This window comes from Vigna umbellata, chromosome 2, assembly GCF_029865625.1.
Source record: "Vigna umbellata cultivar VRB3 chromosome 2, Vumbellata_1.0, whole genome shotgun sequence".
Classification (NCBI taxonomy): domain Eukaryota; kingdom Viridiplantae; phylum Streptophyta; class Magnoliopsida; order Fabales; family Fabaceae; genus Vigna; species Vigna umbellata.
Genome location: NC_142166.1, coordinates 37,649,389 through 37,674,404, shown reverse-complemented (window position 1 = coordinate 37,674,404; position 25,016 = coordinate 37,649,389). Strand labels below are relative to the sequence as shown.

The 25,016-nt window shown below is 38.5% G+C and overlaps 1 pseudogene; it reads right to left on the bottom strand.

The window, feature by feature from the left end:
• Positions 1–24,206: 24,206 nt before the first annotated feature.
• Positions 24,207–24,566, bottom strand: LOC148203934 (cyclic nucleotide-gated ion channel 1 pseudogene; annotated as a pseudogene).
• Between the last annotated feature and the right edge of the window lie 450 nt (positions 24,567–25,016).

Sequence of the window (25,016 nt, the reverse complement as noted above, 5' to 3'; positions counted from 1 at the left end):
AGAAGAGGAAGGGAAGGGATTTTTCGTGCGTGCCGCAAGACTCCCATTGCTGGAGTTCTTGGTTCGAGAAGAAGAAATGTGCTACCCCTGCTACCTTTTCGCGAAGAGACAAAGAGAAAGGGAATTAAGCTTCCCTGCTCTACGAACCAGACAGCCCAAAGCTGGGCCTGTGAGAGAAGAAATGCCCAAACAAAATTGGGAAAATGTTTGGATTTTGAAGAAAATGCCCAATTAGGGTTCTGGAATGAAAATTCCAATTTAGAGAAAATAATCAGTGACTGATTAACAATTTAATCAGGATTTAGAAAAAGACAATTAACATAATAACCCTAATTCCCTAATTATAATCAGGAGAAAATTCCAATTTTTAATTATAATGGAATAAAACCTAAATTCTCAATTTATGTCTCATTACCGTTATAAAGAAATCATAAACCTAATCTCATCAATTAAATGTCAATCTTAAATGTTACTAATATGCTTTTTAAAATGTCCTCTTCCCAAAAAGTTATTTATTAGAAAGAATAAGGAAACATAATGAATCATCTAATTATATCACAAAATCATATCCTATTTCAAGCATTTAAAATTAACAATCTACAAATATCAATAATTTAATTAAGATAGCTTTTCATACCTTAGTCAATTATAAGATAAAGATGAATGCTTTCTCGCTTTTGCTATCATCTCACAAATATGTTTCTCTTCTTCAATTTCTGTATCTCACCGGGCTCTTTTTTTTTTTTTTTTGTCAGTTTTTACGTACTATCTCCCTACATGTCCCTTTTTTTTCTTTTCTATTTCTATTTCTCATTTTATAAATCTCGTTTTTTATCTTTTAAAATTAAATTATATTTTAACTAAAAGAAAACAACTAGGTAGTGCTTCTATAATATCTCAAGTGGTTTTTAAAATATAACGTGCTATTTTTTCTACTCTTCAACTTCTATTATTTAAATTATCTTTCTTTATTTTCTACACTTTTATTTATATTCTATAAATTTTTCGGGACTTACGTTCACCTCACCCCAAAAAAAATTTCGTTCCCGAAAATTGCACTCATCAAGCGACATACATAATGGTAACATTTATAACATACTGAAACTTAGTACAACGGATTCCATTATCACGTCACTATGGCATAATAAATTGATTTTACTACACCCATATTTAATAAACCTAAATTATTTTTCACTTTTAAAATAAAAATTATGTTATTTAATATGACATCTAACATAATTTTCTAAAACCACATACACTACCACTTACTATAAAATAAAATAAGTAACAAATTCAACTTTTAATATTTATTCATAACTACTTTGATATCAAAGTACACCACATAAAATAAAGGCTTATCTCAATACAATAACATTAATTTATTAGTGGAGCACTTTATACAATATTTATTCACCAATCAACATAAAATATATTGAACACTCACACTAAAGAAAACAAGACAACATTATACATCATACAAGTAGCATTGTCAAAAGTACACCAATCTAAACTATGAAAGTTGTTCAGTAGCATGTGCATTCAAATATAAATAACCAACACATTAATTACCAAGTACTAAATAATTTTCACACCAACCAAGGGTACAATTATATACCCTTAAACATTGAGGAACTTACCTTCTTGAATTCTTTAAGAATATTGACATGGTCTTCTACAATCCCAAATTAATTATAGTACCACTATTAATAGTCTTTCCTTGAATAAATTTTTCAAACAACGTTTTTCCATACTACTATAACCTAACTTCAACTTAGCATACGCATAGTTCAACCAATTTTAACAACTATTTCAAAAGATATTTATCTATCATTCAAACAATACGAGGTTTGTCCTAAGACTAGTTCAACTTAAAAACATATTTTACCCTTTAACATGTAATCACATAATTCATATTACATATGGCTAAATAGTACAAATCACCTAACATTCTTCCAATTATAACAACTTAACTCTCAATTAACGTGCATCTCATTTCTTAATTCCATAAACTACCATTGTTATCTCACTTCCTTTGAATTTAACATATAACATTACAATTATCATAATACAATTATCAAATAACATTTAAACTCATAACACACATACTTAAATCAAATTCATAACACAATAGTACATTGTTAATCCAACTTCAACCTATACAAACCATACCAGCACTCTCAATCACTATCGTCGTATGTTTTCTTTCGTACTCCAACAAACACAACTTGTTCACCTAAATAGGGTCTACACACCAATGCCGGACTTTTTGGTTCACCAAAACCTGGCCTACGCACCAACGCAGGACTTTCCGATTCACCAAAATCGGGCCTACGCACCAACGCAAGACTTTTCGATTCACCAAAATCGGATCCACGCACCAACAGGAACTTTCCTGTTCACCAAAACAGGTCAGTTCGAGTCGTCCTCCACCGTAACTTTGGACCTATCTCACCTGTTCCTCCAAGACTTACGAGTAAAAATATCGTTGCTATTCACAAAGGGCACTATACTCCGCACGAGTCGAAAACTTATGGGCGAGACATCCAACCCTTTCTACCCCTTCAAAAGAGGAAAGAGTGGCACTCGAATCTCATCTCTTTTACCGTCTTTCTAGACAAAGAGATTCACCTTTCTACCCTCTCGCAAGAGGAAAGGTACCACCTCAATTTACACCTATAAAAGTACATGTTCCAAGTTTATCCATTTTGAAAAAAAAAATCACACGTAATACATATTTAACCACACTAACATGCATTAACGTCAAACCCTTAATAACATATTATATTGAAAATCGAAATTACACACATCTCAAATTAAACTTAAGAATCAAAACAAATCAACCCAATATTATGTAGAAACCATACATGTAGTATACACTCATCCGATAACGTTTCTTATCCAAATAGATTTTTCTTATTCTAACAACTCACTTAATATTATAATACTTTGCATGCATTCCTTATAGAATTTATTCTTTCATGTTTATCTAGAGGAAACCTTTATTAGAAATCCAAATTCATACCAATCACCGAACCATCCAATTTCCTATACGTCAGTCAATCAACGAAAATATACCCATTCAAGACTTAAACTATAATTCTTCATTAATTCATATACATCAATCCACCCAATCGGATTTCATTTAGCCATGGCATATTAAACTTTTAAACTTATTAAAAAGTTTCTTCCTGTATAAGCTTCCAAAGAAATACATTACAATAGATATTTGTCTAATCATTTTAATAAACTTTACATGGCGCGCACACACACAACATATATATATATATAAACTCGATGATCAGACTTAAAGCATCACACATTTCTAGCCACATAATGTCAAGCATTAGAAAAATTCACCAGCAATCATGTCCAAGAATATTCATGGCATCACACGTTAAATACACACAAAATAAAATAAAGCTAACTCCCCTTACATCACCACAAACAAATCAACTCATACAGAACAAAACCATAGTATAATTATACCTAACACAACTATAAAGATACACAATAAAAACTAGACGAGCTCACTCCCCAAGGCCCCAAAAATAATTCTAAAACATGACTCTGATACCAAATGTAACATCCCTAATTTTGGGATATCCTGATTATGAGTGAAATTTGAAATTTTTAAAATCAAAATACCATTGCGGAAATTCACTTATATAATACCAAAAAAACAACGGAATAAAATAAACACAATTACATTGTTTCTAACATTTATAGCACAAAACTTTAAATAACAAAGTCTTTTTCCACTCTCGCGTCTCTATCAAGCATCTGAAGCATCTGCAACATCTGCTCCCGTATAACCAAAAGTCTTTGTTTGTTGCTGTAACAAAGAAATTTTTTTGGGTCAACTCTAAAAATTTGTGATTCAATAAAAATATTTTTTTATCTATTTTTTTTAGAAAGATTTTATGAACTATTTAATTAATTAGTTTAAGAGATATTTTTCAAAATTAGTTACAGTAGTATAAATATTGACGGCCTTTTTTACTTTTTCATGCATTGGTTAAGGATAAACTAAGGAAAAATAAAAAAGAAATAGCATTGAAATCTATTTTTATTGACCAATTAGAAATACCTCCCAGGATCTATAATTGTCTCAAAAGATCCAATATTCATACACTATTAGAACTTTTGAGTAATGGTAAAAAGACATTCTGAAAATTGAACATTTTCGCGTAGAAGATGGAAAATCTATATTGGACATTTTAAAAATACAAAAGTATTTTACATAAAATTGAAATCTATTTACATAGTATTTTTTCAAATTGATTTTTTTTCTAAACTCAAAAAGGTCAAAATATGTCATTTAAATATTTAGAACAAATCCAAATGTTCAGAATATATCTAAAATGGAATAGATGTATCTAGGGATTAGTCGGTTCAGAAAGAATTCTCCCTATATATAATAGAGATGTCATGATAGACTTGTCTTTCAGAATAGTTCAAACATTTATTTCATTTTTAAGGGATTAATTATTATTCTGTTTGTTTTTCAAACAAATGGCATTTTCATAATCACAATATACATTTTTTTTTTCAAAGCTACACTTTCTACTGCTAAAATTTATTTATGGATGATTAAATTGATGATGGAACTGAATAAAAGTTATCTTTTTATAGATTTATTTTTAAAAAACATTGAAAAATATAATGTAAATAATATATATGAGCATAATTCATACGTAAAAAAATATCATTTTCTAATTTAAATTAACATCCATCCTAATTCAAAATCTTAAAACATTTGATTTATGAGTTTTTTTTATTTTTACTCAATGAAAAATTTAAACTCATTTTTATATTTTCAACTCTTTAAATTTTAAAAATAAGATTTCCAACACTAAAATGCACTTTTTTTTTTACCAACTTTACGGGAATAATAATGAATTATGTTATTGTCAATTGTGTGTATACATTGTAAAATGAAATGGTATTGGAAATTAGCACATATACATTGTAATACCTTTGCATGGATTATTTCAATAGAAAATTACAAACTATTCAACTACTTGCATAATTTCATATTTATATTGAACAAAAGTTTTCAATCATACGTATAAAATTTATTCAAACATATTACTACTCCTTTTTCTATATATACATAAGAACAGCCTAAAAAATGCATAAAGTTGAACTTCAAGAAAAAGGAAAGAACTTAATTAAACAAATAAACTTTTAATGATATAAGCATGAGAGTATTTTAAGTTTTCAACATATAAAAAATGTTTAAATATATTTATACTTCTGAATTTTAAAGTAAAATTAGATTTGTTTTTATTTGAAATTTAGATAGATTTAAATTTTGAAAAAAAATTATATAAATTTTTTAATCTAATTACATTATTTAACGTGTTAAATATATTAAATATTAGTATTTAACTTATTTATACTGTTGATATAATTTTGATATAGTTTTGTTTCAATGTTAAAAGGGTTAAATATGTTTTTAGTCCCTAAATTATTGACCGTTTCTGGTTTTCGTCCCTCTTCCAAAGTAAAGTACAATTTAGTCCTCAATCTTTAAAAAACGTTCGTTTTAGTCGAAAAAACGAACGTTTTGAGGACTAAAACGAGGACTAAAAACAAAAATTTGAGGACTAAAACGAACGTTTTTCTAAAGAATGAGGACCAAATTGTACCTTACTTTGGAAGAGGGACGAAAACCAGAAACTGCCAATAGTTTAGGGACTAAAAACATATTTAACCCATGTTAAAATATAACCATTTTAAACATATACTAGTTTCAATTTTATATCAAAATTTAAAAATTAAAAACAAATAGTTAATCTTTTAAAAAAATAAGATCAATTGAATAAACATGATTTAGTTAATTTAGTGTTTAAAACTAATTCTAAACATATAAAATTAGAAACTTTCATCAGAAATACTTACTATATTGGGATGGTAGATTTTGAATGAGTTGTGAAATATTGATTTCATTGAATATTTAAATTCGAAAAAGGAAATATTTATTTTGGAGGGTCATTAGTTTCACTCGCTTTCTCTCTGTATCTGAGTTTCTGCTTTGTTTCCATTCCATGTCCACCTTATTTTCCTAACACTGCATCTTCTCTCTCTCTGTTCCTCAAAGATTCACGGGTTCCTCTTTTTTCGTGATCGGTGAGTTTCTGCCTCTCTCTCTCTTACTTTAATCCATCCTGCTCATTTCTCCAACTCATTCTACACCATTTCTCTTCACTTTTGCTGCAATCACTTGGTGCTGTTAAGATTTGAGTTCTGGCTGCTATAGTTATTATCCATATAAGCATACAAGACGGTGAAGTGATGTAAAGTTGACAAAAAAATATATTTTTTTATCAAGGAGAACAAAAAATAAAGTTTTGGAATCTGGGTTTGCTGCTAGGATTTGGGTTTAATTATGAGATTTTGGATTTGTGTTATTATAATTTCAGTGTAAAAGAAACCGCGCAGAAAAAATGTAGTCCCTTTCAGCTTTGAAAGTCGGTTAATTCTTGATAACATAAACACTTTACATGATACTTATTCAATAAGCACTTATTTTAGTTGTTTCCCCAAGTATACCCTTATCCTTAAAGAACTAGTGCTATCCTCACCACCTCCGGGTGTATGAAAAGAAATTTCAAATTAGAAAGAAGGTAAAAGAAATATTTTCACCTGCCAAGTTTCATATGCCTCCTAGAGAAGCCGAACATTTTGTTCTTCGAAGCTCAAAGCAGTGCTGAAATCTGAGTGAAGCAAGAAACATGTTGAAAACAGCACCAAAAAACTCCAAAAAGGACGACCACATTATCCTCAAAGTCAAAGAAAGATTTTCCCTAAAAGGAATGCAAATCAAGATCGCTCCTTTTCTCTTGCCCATAAGTTAGAAAACCCGTAACCAGCTTGGAAAATTCAAAGTCCACACTCACAATGGCAAATCAAAGAAAACAATAGCACAACAATCCTCAGTGACATGGCTAGAAAGCTTACCAATGAATGAAGAAAATCCCCACAACAAGATCAAACTAAGCAATGGGGATGAGGTGGCAGCGGTGAAAGAGAGGATATACATCAACTTATTTTTTTTCATTTGTGTCATCCCATTTCTTCTGTTATTGAATTTTGAATTCAAGTAGAAAACAATCAAACAAATTTCTGCACCTTCCCCTTTCTTCTGTTTTTTTAACTTTTAATCTTTGCCTGGTTCTGAAATTGAAAATGCTGAAAAGCTACACTACTTACTGTAGCATGATTATTAAACAATTCATATCATCTGCAAGTTCATTCAGTTTATTATAATTAGCTAAACAGAAGGCTACATTCAATACAAAAAGGCTAACTAAATGACACCTTTACCAATCGAGTTAATTAGCCTTATTATCTCCTATAATGGATCTGGCCAGCCTTACATATAACCTCACCATAATCATAAATGTAACCAGAACAGATTTTTAATGGCTGATGAGAAAGGTTAACATTCAATTATCAAACTCAAGAGCACCTGCGTTACTAAGCATGCATTGGGATTAAGATCCGGTTTAGGTAAAGGCTCATAACTACATTGGTTGCACCTAGCCTTGAAAACATTTGGATTCACTGAAAACATTTATATCTTTTTGCTTTTTTGATATTTATACCTATATATTAAAACTCAATTAGAAATATATAAATACATTAAATAAAAACTCATATATTGGAAAACCAGAAATACATTGTATATAAATCCATAACCTGATGAGGTTTATAGGAAAATAAACCAGAAATACATTGTATATAAATCCATAACCTATTTAGTTTTATAAGAATAAAGCCTACGTAAACCAAATAACAACCAAAAGGAGGACAAACCTCCTACTACAATGATTAAGTCGTGATAACAATTATCTAATTTCCACACCTTCCTTTCTACATATCCTAATGCTATTAATAACAAACCACTAAAGACAGTGTTAGGTTTCTGATTTGGAAACCTAATCAAGAACTCTTCTCACACAAACAACAGAGAAACGCAGAAGAGAAAAAGAATGGTATCGTATCTTATTCACAAAGAATTGAATAGGCAACAATGATACAAGAGGCTTAACCCTCCTCCACAGGACTTAACCTGTTAACCAACTAACTGTCAAAACAATAATCTGCACCTCCCAACTACCCAACTCCTATTTATACTAATACCTCCTCAGCTCCCTTAACTGACTAACCCCTCTAACTCGCCTTCCTATTTCTCCTTTCATATACAATCCACCCCTGTTTACCCTTAGGTCTATCAATACCTGCCTCCTGAAGTCCAACCTTGTCCCCAAGGTTGAAATCAGGGTATTGTTCCCTGATCGTGACTTCATCTTCCCAGGTTGCACCGTCTGAGCCTCCGACTTGCCACTCTATTAGCAACTGTGGCACTTCCACATCTCCTTGTTTGAAATCAGGGTATTGTTCCCTGATCGTGACTTCATCTTCCCAGGTTGCACCGTCTGAGCCTCCGACTTGCCACTCTATCAGCAACTGTGGCACTTCCACATCTCCTTGTTGTAGCTGCTACTTTCCCAACACATTCACTGGGCAAAACGATGGCCCTTCTCCCTGTAGCTCCTGCGGCAACTCCTTCTCCACCCCTTGCGTGCCTACAACTTTCTTTAACTGGGAAACGTGGAAGACGGGGTGTATCCTAGCTGTCTCTGGAAGCTGCAGCTTGTATGCTGCCTCCCCCACCTTCTGGATTATTTGAAAAGGACCGAAATACCTGGCTGCCAACTTTGAATGAAGTCTGGTTGGCATTGAAGATTGCCTATGAGGTCTTATCTTCAAGAAAACCCAATCTCCCACTTCAACATTTGCTGGTCTTCGCCTCTTGTTTGCCTGTCGCACCATTATTTCTTGGGCCCTCTCCAAATGAAAACGCAATTGTCTAAACGCTTCATCACGGGTTTGAAGCTCCTGGCTCACTGCTTCTACCAAAGTCTCCCCCGGAATAAAACGATGCAGGGTCTCCCATAAACTGCTTCAAACGGAGTGCACCTTATAGCCCCCTGAAAGCTAGTATTATACCAGTACTCCGCCCACGGTAAAACGGCCATCCACCCCTTTGGTTGCTCAAAGCAAAAGCACCGAAGATATCCCTCCAACACCCGATTCACCACCTTTGTCTGCCCATCGGTTTCGGGGTGATATGCAGTACTCATTTTTAGTTGCGTCCCCTGTCCTTTGAATAATTCCCTCCAAAAGTTGCTAAGAAATATTGGATCCCGATCACTAACGATGGACTGAGGTACCCCATGTAGCCGGACGACTTCCCGGATGAAAACTTCCGCTACTGTTCGGGCTGTGTAAGGATGTTTAAGCGGAAGGAAATGAGCGTATTTGCTCAAACGGTCCACAACCACCAATATCGCATCGTACCCCTGTGACTTCGGTAGCCTCACGATAAAGTCCATGCTCAATTCCTTCTCGTATATTGACTTGCTCAACTTCCCCTCGGATATCGCCTTGCTAAAATAAGCTATGGGCCTCCTCTCCTGCATCAAAACTGCCCCCACTCCTCGGCCGGAAGCATCACATTCGATGTGGAATGGCTGCTTAAAATCGGGCAGCGACAGCACGGGTGCTGTCGTCATCGCCTTCTTTAACGACTTCCAAGCCTCCTCTGCCTCTGCGTTCCAAGTAAACCCACCTTTCTTTAGCAGCTCTGTCAAAGGTCTGGCGAATTTTCCGTAGTCTCGGACGAATCGCCGGTAGTACCCGGTCAACCCCAAGAACCCTCTCAAGCTCTTCACTGTTCTTGGTCTTGCCCACTCCACTATGGCCTTTATTTTATCGTCGTCCATTTCCACGCCCCTGCTGGAAATGACATGCCCCAAATATTTAACTTGGGTTTGCCCGAATTCGCTCTTCCTCCGGTTAGCCACCCACTGTTCTCACTTCAACGTCGACAGCACACTCGCTACATGCTCAAGATGTTCCTTCCAATTACAGCTGTAAATCAGTATGTCATCGAAGAACACCAAGACATACTTTCGCAAATAGGGCCGGAGAAGACTGTTCATTGCGCTCTGAAACGTCGCCGGCGCGTTGGTGAGTCTGAATGGCATTACTGCGAACTCGTAGTGCCCCTGGTGTGTTCGAAAAGTCGTCTTCTCAATGTCCTCCTCGTGCATGCGTATTTGATGATATCCGGCCTTCAAATCGATTTTTGAGAAGAAAGTCCCTCCTTTCAGTTCGTCCAGCAACTCCTCGATGACGAGAATGGGAAATTTGTCTAGCATAGTCGCGCGATTGAGGGCCCGGTAATCTACACAAAAACGCCAGCTGCCGTCTGTTTTCTTCACCAGAATTACCGGACTCGAATATGGACTGTGACTTGGTCGGACCACCCCCGTCCGGAGCATCTCGGCGATCTGCTGCTCTATCTCGGTCTTCATCACGTGCGGGTACCGATAAGGTCTGACGTTGACGGGGTCACTTCCTTCTTTAAGTGTTATCCGATGTTGCATGCCTCTGTTAGGTGGCAAGCTGGTGGGCTCCGCAAACACCACGTCATATTGGTCTAGAAGCTGCTCCATTTCATCCTTCTGTTTTTCTGTAAGGCCCACATACTTATGGCCCCTATTATGGGCCTCAATGGAGCCCAATTCCCAGATCATCATCCAAGCTTCTGCATTGTTTATTTTTAATAAAGCCTTGGGTCCCACCACCTTTCGTTCCAACTTGGGATCCCCTCTCATAGTTATCTTCTTCTCTCCTTGCCGATATACCATCGTAAGTTTTCTCCAATCTACCGTCACCTCCCCCAGCTTCTTCAACCATTCAATGCCTAGTATTATTTCCACTCCCCCAAGCTCAAAAAGGTAAAATTGTTCTACAATTTCGGTGCCCCCCAGCTCCAAAACTACTTGCTCACAACACCTGCTAATCTTTTTCTTCTGACCGTCCCCCAAACTGACGAAATAAGGTTGGGTCTCCCTTACTGCCATACCCAATCCCGCCACCAAACATCGGCTAATAAAGTTGTGGCTCGCGCCACTGTCAATCAGAACAAGCACCTCTCGTTCTCCTATTCGTCCCTTTAATTTCATTGTTATGGAAGTAGTCAGACCCCCCGCCGACAGGGCCGATAATTCCATCCCGGCGATATTCACTTCTGCTTCCGTTTCGCCTCCTTCTTCCTCCTCCTCATCCACCATAATCAACATTCAAAGTCCTCGTTCTGGGCATCGATGGCCCGGGCTGAAAGGACCGCCGCATCGGAAGCATTTTCCCTCCTCCCTCCTTTTCAAGTACTCAGAATACGGCAAGTTACGCGGACCCCGTTCTCTTCCTTCGCCGGTGATTCTGGCAGCGCCGGTTCCTTGGGTCGTCTTCCTCCTCACCGACCCGACACTCTCAACAGCCCCCCTCCTCCTCTGTTTTGCGAGTCCCTCGTTGTATCAACTCGTGTGACTACGCCCGTCGATCGTCCCCACGAATTCTGACTTTTGGAACCCGATCCTCCTACCGTCTTCAGCGGTGTACACAATTTTTCTACGTCCCTCGCGATCCGCATCGTCGTCATGAGATCTGGGGGATCATGCGGCCTCACGTGGTCGCCCACCTCCTCCCTGAGTCCCGCCATAAAGTATCCAAGGATTTGCTCCTCTGGAATCTGAGTCGTCTGACCCACTAGCACCTCGAAATCCCTGATATAGTCCTCCACTGATCCTGTCTGCTTAATCGCCGATAGTTTCTCATACACCGTGCCCCTTGTTCCTCCTCCAAATCGAATCCCTAATGCTCTCTTCAACCCTTCCCACGAATAATTCTTTGTTTTTTCACGCCAGAATTGAAACCAACTACCAGCGTACCCTTCCATACTAATGAATGCCAGTTGCAACTTCTCCTCCTCTTCTACCTTCTGTACCTCAAAAAACTTCTCTGCCCGACTAATCCAATTCCAAGGTTCGCCCCCTTCGAACACCGGAAGCTCCACCCGTTTCCGCCAGTTGGGCATCGTCCCCGTTCGTCCTACTCCTATTTGTCCTCCATTGCCTCCTAGCCCTCCTCCGTTATCGTTTACAGATGATTCACTGCCCTCCCGACGCTGTCCCCTATTGTCGTTCTTGTGATCCCTCAAGATAGTCAAGATTGCTTGAATATCTTGGCGCATCACCTCGCAGTTTTGCCTCAAGGTTCCAGTTTCATGACGCAAGAATACTGTCTCCGCCTTCGTTTCTGCTATCGCGACCTCCACCGCTTCAATTTGCCCCTCAACATTCACCACTCTTCCCTCCACCGCCCTCGAACGTCGTCGCTCCCTTCTAGTGGATCCGGCAGGTCGGACCAATTGTTAGGTTTCTGATTTGGAAACCTAATCAAGAACTCTTCTCACACAAAAAACAGAGAAACGCAGAAGAGAAAAAGAATGGTATCGTATCTTATTCACAAAGAATTGAATAGGCAACAATGATACAAGAGGCTTAACCCTCCTCCACAGGACTTAACCTGTTAACCAACTAACTGTCAAAACAATAATATGCACCTCCCAACTACCCAACTCCTATTTATACTAATACCTCCTCAGCTCCCTTAACTGACTAACCCCTCTAACTCGCCTTCCTATTTCTCCTTTCATATACAATCCACCCCTGTTTACCCTTAGGTCTATCATACAGTCAAAGCATAATCTCTTATTTTAGTACTTACTAAAACAGATAGACTCAGCGCTGACATACCTCCCATATAACTTCCAAACATCAAGGCTAAAATACCATATATGAATTTCCGTATTTTCTCCCTCGTATTCTGGCCCTTTAATGAGTACTTCATAAACTCACCAATGGGAATGAGCAAAACAAAACCTGATGCGGCAAACAGCATATCTCTCAATATTCTTGGGCGGTCATTATCTTTCGGAGATATGCTCCCTATAACTTGACCCGAGATTTGACAGATACCTTCAATCATACCTCTAATAAGTAATTTTACCAAGAAAAAGGCAATGAATCTTCAATATGACGCCTCTGATCCTGCCTCTGATCCTGCCTCTGATCCTGTTGAGATGGTATTGAAACTGTTATAACATCTTCGGCATTTTCGGCATTCTCCTTGAAATCAAGGTTTGCCATATCTGCAGGTTGAGCAGCAGGTGTTTCATCTTCGGCATTCTCGGCATTCTCAATAAAATCAAGGTTTGCCATATCTGCAGGTTGAGCAGCAGGTGCTTCATCTTCGGCATTCTCTGCATTCTCGTTAAAATAAAGGTTTGCCATATCTGCAGGTTGAGCAGCAGGTGCTTCATCTTCAGCATTCTCGGCATTCTCAATAAAATCAAAGTTTGCCATATCTGCAGGTTGAGCAGCAGGTGCTTCATCTTCGGCATTCTCTATATTCTCATTAAAATCAAGGTTTGTCATATCTGCAGGTTGAGCAGCAGGTGCTTCATCTTCGGCATTCTCGGCATTCTCAATAAGATCAAGGTTTGCCATATCTGCAGGTTGAGCAGCAGGTGCTTAATCTTCGGCATTCTCGGCATTCTCAATAAAATCAAAGTTTGCCATATCTGCAGGTTGAGCAGCAGGTGCTTCATCTTCGACATTCTCTGCATTCTCATTAAAATCAAGGTTTGCCATATCTGCAGGTTGAGCAGCAGGTGCTTCATCTTCGGCATTCTCGACATTTTCAATAAAATCAAGGTTTGCCATATCTGTAGGTTGAGCAGCAGGTGCTTCATCTTCGGCATTCTCTGCATTCTCATTAAAATCAAGGTTTGCCATATCTGCAGGTTGAGCAGCAGGTGCTTCATCTTCGGCATTCTCTGCATTCTCATTAAAATCAAGGTTTGCCATATCTGCAGGTTGAGCAGCAGGTGCTTCATCTTCGGCACTCTCTGCATTCTCATTAAAATCAAGGTTTGCCATATCTGCTGATTGAGCAGCAGGTGCTTCATCTTCGCATTCTCAATAAAATCAAGGTTTGCCATATCTGCAGGTTGAGCAGCAGGTGCTTCATCTTTGGCATTCTCTGCATTCTCATTAAAATCAAGGTTTGCCATATCTGCAGGTTGAGCAGCAGGTGCTTCACCTTCGGCATTCTCGGCATTCTAAATAAAATCAAGGTTTGCCATATCTGCAGGTTGAGCAGCAGGTGCTTCATCTTCGGCATTCTCTGCATTCTCATTAAAATCAAGGTTTGCCAAATCTGCAGGTTGAGCAGCAGGTGCTTCATCTTCGACATTCTCGGCATTCTCAATAAAATCAAGGTTTGCCATATCTGCAGGTTGAGCAGCACGTGCTTCATCTTCGGCATTCTCGGCATTCTCATTAAAATCAAGGTTTGTCATATCTGCAGGTTGAGCAGCAGGTGCTTCACCTTCGGCATTCTCTGCATTCTCATTAAAATCAAGGTTTGCAATATCTGCAGGTTGAGCAGCAGGTGCTTCATCTTCGGCATTCTCAGCATTCTCAATAAAATCAAGGTTTGCCATATCTGCAGGTTGAGCAGCAGGTGCTTCATCTTCGGCATTCTCTGCATTCTCATTAAAATCAAGGTTTGCCATATCTGCAGGTTGAGCAGCAGGTGCTTCATCTTCGGCATTCTCGGCATTTTCAATAAAATCAAGGTTTGCCATATCTGTAGGTTGAGCAGCAGGTGCTTCGTCTTCGACATTCTCTGCATTCTCATTAAAATCAAGGTTTGCCATATCTTCAGGTTGAGTAGCAGGTGCTTCATCTTCGGCATTCTCGGCATTCTCAATAAAATCAAGGTTTGCCATATCTGTAGGTTGAGCAACAGGTGCTTCATCTTCGGCATTCTCTACATTCTAATTAAAATCAAGGTTTGCCATATTTGCATGTTGAGCAGCAGGTGCTTCATCTTCGGCATTCTCGGCATTCTCAATAAAGTCAAGGTTTGCCATATCTGTAGGTTGAGCAGCAGGTGCTTCATCTTCGGCATCTCTGCATTCTCATTAAAATCAAGGTTTGCCATATCTGCAGGTTGAGCAGCAGGTGCGTCATCTTCGGCATTCTCGGCATTCTCAATAAAATCAAGGTTTGCCATATCTGCAGGTTGAGCAGCAGGTGCTTCATCTTCGGCATTCTCAATAAAATCAAGGTTTGCCATATCTGCAGGTTGAGCAGCAGGTGCTTCATCTTTGGCATTCTCTGCATTCTCATTAAAATCAAGGTGTGCCATATCTGCAGGTTGAGCAGTAGGTGCTTCATCTTCGGCATTCTCAATAAAATCAAGGTTTGCCATATCTGCAGGTTGAGCAGCAGGTGCTTCTTCTTTGGCATTCTCTGCATTCTCATTAAAATCAAGGTTTGTCATATCTGCAGGTTGAGCAGCACGTGCTTCATCTTCGGCATTCTCTGCATTCTCATTAAAATCAAAGTTTGCCATATCTGCAGGTTGAGCAGCAGGTGCTTCATCTTCGACATTCTCGGCATTCTCAATACAATCAAGGTTTGCCATATCTGCAGGTTGAGCAGCAGGTGCTTCATCTTCGGCATTCTCTGCATTCTCATTAAAATCAAGGTTTGTCATATCTGCAGGTTGAGCAGTAGGTGCTTCATCTTCGGCATTCTCGGCATTTTCAATAAAATCAAGGTTTGCCATATCTGCAGGTTGAGCAGTAGGTGCTTGATCTTCGACATTCTCTTCATTCTCATTAAAATCAAGGGTTGTCACATCTTCAGGTTGAGCAGCAAGTGCTTCATCTTCGGCATTCTCGGCATTCTCAATAAAATCAAGGTTTGCCATATCTGTAGGTTGAGCAGCAGGTGCTTCATCTTCGGCATTCTCTACATTCTCATTAAAATCAAGGTTTGCCATATCTGCAGGTTGAGCAGCAGGTGCTTCATTTTCGGCATTCTCGGCATTCTCAATAAAATCAAGGTTTGCCATATCTGTAGGTTGAGCAGCAGGTGCTTCATCTTCGGCATTCTCTGCATTCTCATTAAAATCGAGGTTTGCCATATCTGCAGGTTGAGCAGCAGGTGCTTCATTTTCGTCATTCTCGGCATTCTCAATAAAATCAAGGTTTGCCATATCTGCAGGTTGAGCAGCAGGTGCTTCATCTTCGGCATTCTCATTAAAATCAAGGTATGCCATATCTGCAGGTTGAGCAGCAGGTGCTTCATCTTCGGCATTCTCGGCATTCTCAATAAAATCAAGGTTTGCCATATCTGCAGGTTGAGCAGCAGGTGCTTCATCTTCGGCATTCTCTGCATTCTCATTAAAATCAAGGTTTGCCATATCTGCAGGTTGAGCAGCAGGTGCTTCATCTTCGGCATTCTCGGCATTCTCATTAAAATCAAGGTTTGCCATATCTGCAAGTTGAACAGCAGGTGCTTCATCTTCGGCATTCTCTGCATTCTCATTAAATCAAGGTTTGCCATATCTGCAGGTTGAGCAGCAGGTGCTTCATCTTCGGCATTCTCGGCATTCTCAATAAAATCAAGGTTTGCCATATCTGCAGGTTGAGCAGCAGGTGCTTCATCTTCGGCATTCTCGGCATTCTCAATAAAATCAAGGTTTGCCATATCTGTAGGTTGAGCAGCTGGTGCTTCATCTTCGGCATTCTCTGCATTCTCATTAAAATCAAGGTTTGCCATATCTGCAGGTTGAGCAGCAGGTGCTTCATCTTCGGCATTCTCGGCATTCTCAATAAAATCAAGGTTTTCCATATCTGTAGGTTGAGCAGCAGGTGCTTCATCTTCGGCATTCTCTACATTCTCATTAAAATCAAGGTTTGCCATATCTGCAGGTTGAGCAGCAGGTGCTTCATCTTCGGCATTCTCATTCAAATCAAATGCAGGCAGAGTCACAGGAGGAATTTTTGTTCTCCAGAACGGATGTGAACAAAGTTCAGGCCACTGTATTCTTTCTGGTGGATTCTTTACCAACAGAGAATTGATTAAATCAACAAAATGTTGACTGGGATGACCACAAAGAGGTGGAATAGGATCTGAAAGAATGGATTTTATATTATTATATTCTCTTCCCATAAAGGGCGGTCTTCTTGCAAAACACTCATATAAGGCACAGCCTAGCGCCCATAAATCTGATGCGTATGAATAGATTCCAACATCTTCAAAAAGTTCCGGAGCCATGTAACAGGGTGTTCCGCGTGTTGCAAGTGGTACCTAAAAAGGTATACAAACATTCATATCGTAAATGACAAGAATTATGTACTGGAAAATTAAAGATAAGTAAACATTCAGATCAAACATTCAGAGCAGAAACTTAAATTTGGGCAAGAATTCAAAAGGAACATGAAACTTCATTAAAATCAAGAACTAAATACAAAATTGGTACCAGAATTCACCAAAGACTCACGGCCTGTCACTCTCGTGCTCAGAAAAATTCAGTTGAAGAACTAGACTAACTGAAGAAAAAGCTAACTAACTCTGAAATTGAAAAGAATGAAAAAGAACCTAGAAGGAACCAGAGTAAAACCTTATACAACTCCAAACTAAAGGAAAAAGAAAAAAAAATATTGAACCAAGAAACTTAGTACATTAAAGATTTAAAAACATACCGAGGAAGAATGAGTTGATATATTTTTCAACTCTTTTGCCGATCCAAAATCACATAACTGCAATAATTAAGGAAAGAATAAGTTCACACTTCATTTAGAATTAGGTCAAATTGATTTTAAAAACTAAACCAAGCAAATGTACCTTTGCGCATCCATATTCATCGAATAGAATATTCGATGGTTTAATATTATAGTGAATGATTCCTTTTGAATGTAAAAACCTGTATATCACAAGTGCTTAGGATAAGAATCATAAAAGCTAAAAGTAGAAAAACAGACTAAACTAAGACGGTTAAACCTATTGTAAAGCTTTCACCATGTCATACGCAAGGTCATGAATAGACTCTTCGGAAAGCATACTATCCTGCAATTCGTTCATACCAAAAATTTCGAAGATCTCCATATTAAAATTCATAAGCATATTTAGATCAGATATGAACATTTTAGACTAAGATAGATGAGAAGGAATAAAAAGGCATGCAAACAACAAAGAATCAAGGACTATTTTACAAAAGCTATGCATAGCAAAGTGAATATGATTTCCAGGACGACCTAATCCTCGACAACGGTGCCATTTGTTGAAAAGAGCTTTTTTTAAGCTGTCAAACCAGGCTCTTGAGACCGGTTTCAATCTATAGATTGCCTTAGTTAACTTGCACACATGTTCAGGTTTAGTTAGGTCTACAAATCCTTCTGGTTGATGCATAAACACACTTTCTTTGAGGTAGCCATTTAAGAATGCATTGTTTATGTCCAAATGTTTGACCTCCCAATTGAGATGTACTGCAATTGAAAGTATGATTCGAACTGTACTAGCCTTGACAACTGGATTGAAAGTCTCTTCATAGTCCAATCCAGTTGTTTGTTGAAATCCTTTTGCAACTAATCTTATTTTTCTCCTTTCAGTTTTCCCATATGCTTTGTACTTGGTTTTGAAGACCCATTTAGAATCAATGATGTTTTCTTGGTCTTGATATGTACCAAAACCCAAGTTTGATTTGACATGAGTGCCTTATACTCATTGTCCATAGCTTCTTTCCACTATGGCCTTGTGAGTGATTCTGTGACATTTTCTGGTTCCCTCTCATCTATGCAAGTTTCAGCTAACCGGAGATATAGCTGCTTTGGCTTGTGAATTATAGTGTTAGGGGCTGGCGAGTATACGAGAGAAAGAGATATAGGAGAGAAAAAGAAGGGAACCGAACGGTAGAGGACATGGGCCGAACGATGGAAAGGGTGAAGCACGATGGCCGAACAGTTAATAACAAGGAGCGAGCAGACCGGATGATAGAAGGTGGAGAGGGACCTAATCGAGCGGTAGAAGGAAGAGAGAAAGAGGACCGAACGGTTAGGAGCAGTGCCGAGCGGTAGAAGGAAGAGAGTAAGAGGACCGAACGGTTGGGAGCAGTGGGGAGCATCCTAACTGACATTGCAGTTAGGATGGACGAGACATTTATTTGAATTTATGGTCATATCTCAAGATATTATTACATATAAGTTAAATAGGATAAATAAGGATAAAGATATTCTTACCAGATAATCATAATAAATAGGCGTAATTACTTTTATTCTTTACCTTTTCGGGAGGGAGTGATTAGGAATAACATAGGGGAAACCTAGGGGGAAGGATATGAATTTTGATTATCAAGTTTTGTAAGAGAGGTTATGCTCTCAGGTAATTGACGGAGATCCTGCTCCCAGTTATTGGTTGTTATCTTTGATTCAGTATTTCTATTCAATAACAGAGGTATATTCAGTAAATTTCCATTGTTCCTTATCACTGAGAGTGTGTGATTGAGCCTACTGGTTACGTCCCATACTCAGGTACGTAACATCTAGCCTTATTAGAGCTAAAACAACGCAGATAACCCTCCAGTATTCGGTTGAGCACTTCGGTCTGCCCATCCATCTCTGGGTGATAGGTTGTGCTCATAAGAAGTTGGGTACCCTGCAGCCTAAACAATTCCTTCCAAAAGAGATTCAAGAAGGTAGGATTGGACTGCCCCCACCCCTCTATCAGAAGCGTCACACTCCACATGAAACGTTTGTGCGAAGTCTGGCAAGGCCAACACAAGGGTTGTGGTAATAGCCTCCTTTAAGGCCTTCATAGTAGTTACTCCCTAACCGAATTGCCTTTCCTTCAGCAGATCAGTCAGTGGCTTCGCTATCTTGCCATAATCTCTTATAAACCTCCTGTAGTAGCCCGTAAGGCCTAAGAAGCCTCTAAACTCTTTAATGTTTCTAGGTTCAAGCCAATCTACCACTACTGACACCTTCTCACTATCAATTTACACCCCTAATTTTGAAATCATGTGACCCAGATATCTGATGTGCCTCCTCCCAAATTCACACTTCTTGTTTGCAAAGAACTGCCGATGGGCCAACATTTCCAGCACCTTTCTGAGGTGCCTCCTATGCTCTCCTATGTCCTACTGTAAATCATTATGTCGTCAAAGAAAACTAGGACACTATGCCTATGAAAAGGCCTTAAAAAGGTGTTCATCATGCACTAGAAAGTGGCAGGGACATTGGAAAGCCCGAAAGGCATAACCAAGAACTTGTAGTGACCTTGGTGAGTCCTGAATGTTGTTTTCTAGATGTCCTCCTCCCTCATGCGAATTTAATGGTGTCCAACTCTCAAATCCACTTTCGAAAAGTATGTTGCACCCTGCAGCTCATCTAACAACTCTTCAATCACCGGTATTATAAACAAGTCAGGTATTGTAGCCCTATTGAGAGCTCTATAATCAATATAAAATCTCCAGTTGTCATCCCTTTCCTTCACCAAAATCACAAGGCTGGCGTAAGGGTTGTTGCTAGGTCTAATGATGCCATTTCTAACATTCCTGCCACCTGTTTCTCTATCTCAGAATTCATCAAATGGAGATATATGTAAGGTTTCACATTGATCGGATCTATTCCTTCCTTGATGGGTATTTTTTGGTCTAAGGGTATAATAGGAGGAAGACCTTCGGCTTCCCTGAAAATCCCATCAAACTTGCCTAGGTTTGCTCCAAGTCTTCAGCTTGGTCGTGAGTCAGTTGCGCCCTTCCCTCACCTCCATCTTCTAACTCTGTCTGACCCAACCCCAAAACCAAGGCAACTACCTCTATCTTTGTTTCCTTCAACAACGCCTCTAGGGATACCACCCTTCTAGTTAAGGTAGGGTCCCCCCTGATCAACACCTCCTCATCCATCTGACCAAACTTCATTGTCAAATTCTCCCAGTTTATTGTAACTTCTCCTAACGATGCTAGCCAAGCCACCCGCAATATGAGATCTACCCCTCCTAACTCGAATAGGTAGAATTTCTCCTTGACTTCCACTCCTTCCAAAAGTAACGAAACATTGTTACAACACCCTTGGGTGGTCTTCCTCTGCCCATCTCCGAGGCACGCCTTATAGGGAGGTGTTTCTTCCACTTTCAACTTCAATTCCTCCACCAGCCTTGTCGAAATGAAGTTGTGACTGGCCCTACTGTCTATTAAGACCAATATGTTTTTCCCCTGCACCCAACCTTGTAGCTTCATCGTGTTGGTTTGGGTTAGGCCACCCGCTGAAAAATAAGACAACTCCATACGTTTCTGTTCCATCTCTTCTTCCTCCTCGTCCTCCCCTCCTTCATCATCTTCTGCCATTATCATAACTTGCATGCTTCTCTCTGGGCACCTGTGCCCTGGGCTGTAGGGCCCCCCACAATGAAAGCACCTTCCTTCCTCCCTCCTCTTCACATACTTTGGGTAAGGAAGATTCCTCACCCTTTGTTCCGCGTGTCCCCTATCGTATTACTCCCAGCTTTGGAAGTCATCATATTTATCGTTCCTTCCTTCCTTGCAGTACTCCCACTAGTAGTTGTCCCCTGCCCATTCTGACTACCCTTAAACGTTTCGGCCCTGGAGACCGCCCCAGAACCTAACTAATATCTTCCCCATGACGGATTGTTCTTGATAGTAGTTCCTCCACTCATACTTGGGTTATTTCCAGTTTCCTCTACGTCTCGGGCTACCTCCATCGCTGTTAATAGGTCTCTTAGGTTGTGGGGTCTAATCCGGTTTCTAATGTCCCCTTGTAACCCCGTAAGAAAATATACCAGCAACTGCTCCTCTGTCACTCCATTAACTTGAGCCACAAGCATCTCAAACTCTTGAATGTACTCATCCACCGTTCCCTTCTAGCTTACAACAGCTAGCTTCTCAAAGACAAACCCTCTATTCCTCCCTCCGAACCTCCTTATCAGCGCTTCCGTCAAATCGTCCCAAGGGTTCTTGGTTTTCTTTTTCCAGAACCTAAACCAATAACTCGTACCTCCCTCCAGATGTACGCTAACCTGAGCCTGTCCTTCTCAATGACACTCTCAATATCAAAGAACTTCTCTGCCTTCGAAATCCACCCCATCGTGTCTAGCCCCTCAAGTGGGCAATTCCATCCGCTTCATCCAATTTCGTTGCATTTCGCCCCTTTCCTCCTCCAATTCTTCCTCTGACCCCTCTTTCTTTCCTAACCGATCTACATTCACTGATTCTTGGCTCCCCTCTGAGCTCCTGTCGTGGTTCCTCGCCCTTTTTCGAAGAATTCGCGTGATTTCTTTAATTTCTTGGTGTATCTCCCGTGTTTCAGCCTTCGATTCCTCCACCGTTGTTTCCAGCGAATCCAGCCTTCCCTCCACAGCGTTCATTCTTGCTTCCATCTCGTTCCTCTCCCAAGGAACCGACAGGTCGAACCAATTTGATAGATTTCTTTAGTTTAGGAATCTATCCCACTCGCTTTCAACACTCACCAACATAGAAATTGGAAAAACAATACTGTATATTATTCTTGTAATCAAAGAATACAGATGTACAACACTAAACTCTCAAGGGAACACTTTCCCTCTATAGGAACAACCTCCTATCTATACAACTAATATAAAAAACCTAACCCTTTACCATAGCCCTCAACCTTCTTATAAAGGTCACCCCTAACCTGACCACTACTAAGTTACAAACACCCTCTAACCGCCTCACCATTTCATTCTCATAAACCCTTACCACCCTATCAAAAACATTGTGTACCTTGTGCAATTGTTGTAAGATGGTGAGCAAATCACCTCCAACGCAGTGCTCCAAAATCAAACCCATGTGATGAGAAGTCTTATACCTACAAAGGAACCACACTTTAGAAACCTCTTTTTTTCCTTCCAAAGCAAGCTTTTTAATAGGATATTACTAGTCACAAAGTTCTACAACATTCCTATGACGCAATTCCGAATGAATCCTGACCTGTAAAAAAGTGCGAGAAAACACAATGTTATAAAGCAGGTATGTATAAAGTAGGTAGGGCTAGGCACAATTTACTTAAAAACTCTAAATTATAGTTTATTTATACTCTTTTGTACTTAAAAAAACTTAAAACTATTTTTACTAAAACCTAGTTATCTGTTTAATAATTCAGTTTAAATATAATGAACTTATTTTATTTTTAATAGAGTTAACTGTACTGTGGTTTAGGTTTCATATTTGTGATCGAAATTTTCTCCCTGCCTCATTACATTCCTTTCTCAGTATCGTCAAAGGCTCGCTACTGCTATGGTTGAAGGCTCGCCGCCCTTAATGCTCACCGCCCTTAAGGCCCTCAACGTGTCACACAATCAATAATTAGACAACTTATTCAGTTTTGTTAGGAGGCAATTATATCGTTATTGTTTTTAACGCCGTAAGCAAAAAAGACGAAATTGAACCGTTTGTACAAAATATGAAATAACTATGAACATCTGAAAAAAAATGTAGAATCACTTTGAACAAATTTAGTAAACTTTAGGAATCAAAATAGGTATTAAACCAATTATAAAATAACAGTTGGCAACAACTAAATAAGATGAAGAAACAAGATAACCACATTATCCACATAACAAAAACATTAAATGGCAAATACGGAATGAAAAATATAAAAGTTTTAGTACTTAATAGACCATACAAATTTATTAGGGACATAACTAAATACATCCAAATTTAATCCTATTTTTTTTATTAAAATAAGTCATATGTACACATGATAAGGTCAAATACAAAAAAGTAGTTGTTAATGTATTGAACTGAAGGTTTAACCAAACTTATTTACTTGTTTGCAAGTTTATTAAAAGTTGTTTATGGTCTTGTTGGTCTAATTAACATCTAGAATACCAGTAGTAATAGACATTTATTATTCTCTTACATAAAATCAGAGAGGTTGTTCTTCTTAGCCATATTCAATTAATCTTCTTCCATTTGTCATTTATTTACTTAGGAAAAAAATGGGTAGAACATGTCGGGAAATATTCACCAACAACAATTTTTTAAAATAATAGTAACTTCTCCAAATGCAAGTATCACAGTAGAGACAGCATTAAAGTTATTGTATGGAAGATTTTCCCGTTTCATGTTTGAAATATCAGGCACCTCCCATCATCCAGCAAGCAGAAATAAAGAAATCAGGATGTGAAAAAATAGTTCATTTTGTGCTTCATTCACGAATGAAAAGACTTCTGCAACAATCGTATATTTATATGTATGATGTATATATATACAACTTCATAGTTTATATTTTATAGACATTACATGTTACACTAACTTACAAAATAAAACAAATAAACGAAATGCCATTTTGGCCCTCTATCAAAAAGGTCATTTTCATGTTAATATTTCCTTCACTTTCATCCTTTTTTCTTGTCTTGCAGAACCAGGCATCCGCAACCTTTATTCGTCTACAACTATTGTTCTTCAGAAGTAAAATCAGGCTCAGCAGGCTTCTGCAGCAGTATGGGTGATATTCTTTCTGGCACCCTGGTCTTTCTTGTGCTATTTCTACGTAAAAGTCTGAGTGCATTAGCTGCAAACCTTGAAGCATATATTGTGGCACCTAGACTAGGTGAGCTACCACCTGCTTTGGCTAATGCACCTTGCAAACGATTCTCTTCTTCTCTCAGAGACTCTTCCAGCTTCTTTTTACTATAACGCCTCATCAACAGGATCTCGTCAACAGGATCTCCTTCCCGGACAATGCAGCTTTCTTCTGTGTATAGCACTGGCTGGAGTTTGTCACACATTGCATCCAGAAGTTGCTCATCCATTTTCTCAAACATTGGCACCTTCCGTTCATGCAAAAGAAAGATTTAGTTGTTGCTAAAATATTACATGGAAAATAAACTACATCTTCAAAGCTTCCAATAATAAATGATGTTGATTTACTTTTCAAGGATTGTCTTAAAATCCATCCGATCGCCCCTCTTGATATACCTAAATATTTTGAATTACCAAGGGTTATTGACAAAACAGTTTCTCTGGAAAAAGGCCAGACCAACATGCATCAATGACAAGGCTATAACAATGACTAGTCAGAGTGGTAAGCTGCTGTACATATAACTGAATCTGAATATGTGAATAGCCTTTCAAAAATCTTGAGATTGGATCGACACTATGCATGATTATATGGAAAGTTTAGATCATGATTTTCAGAATCACAAGTTAAATGTTTTGGAATATCTAACATAGTGAAATGCCTATTTTACAGGTTAGACTTC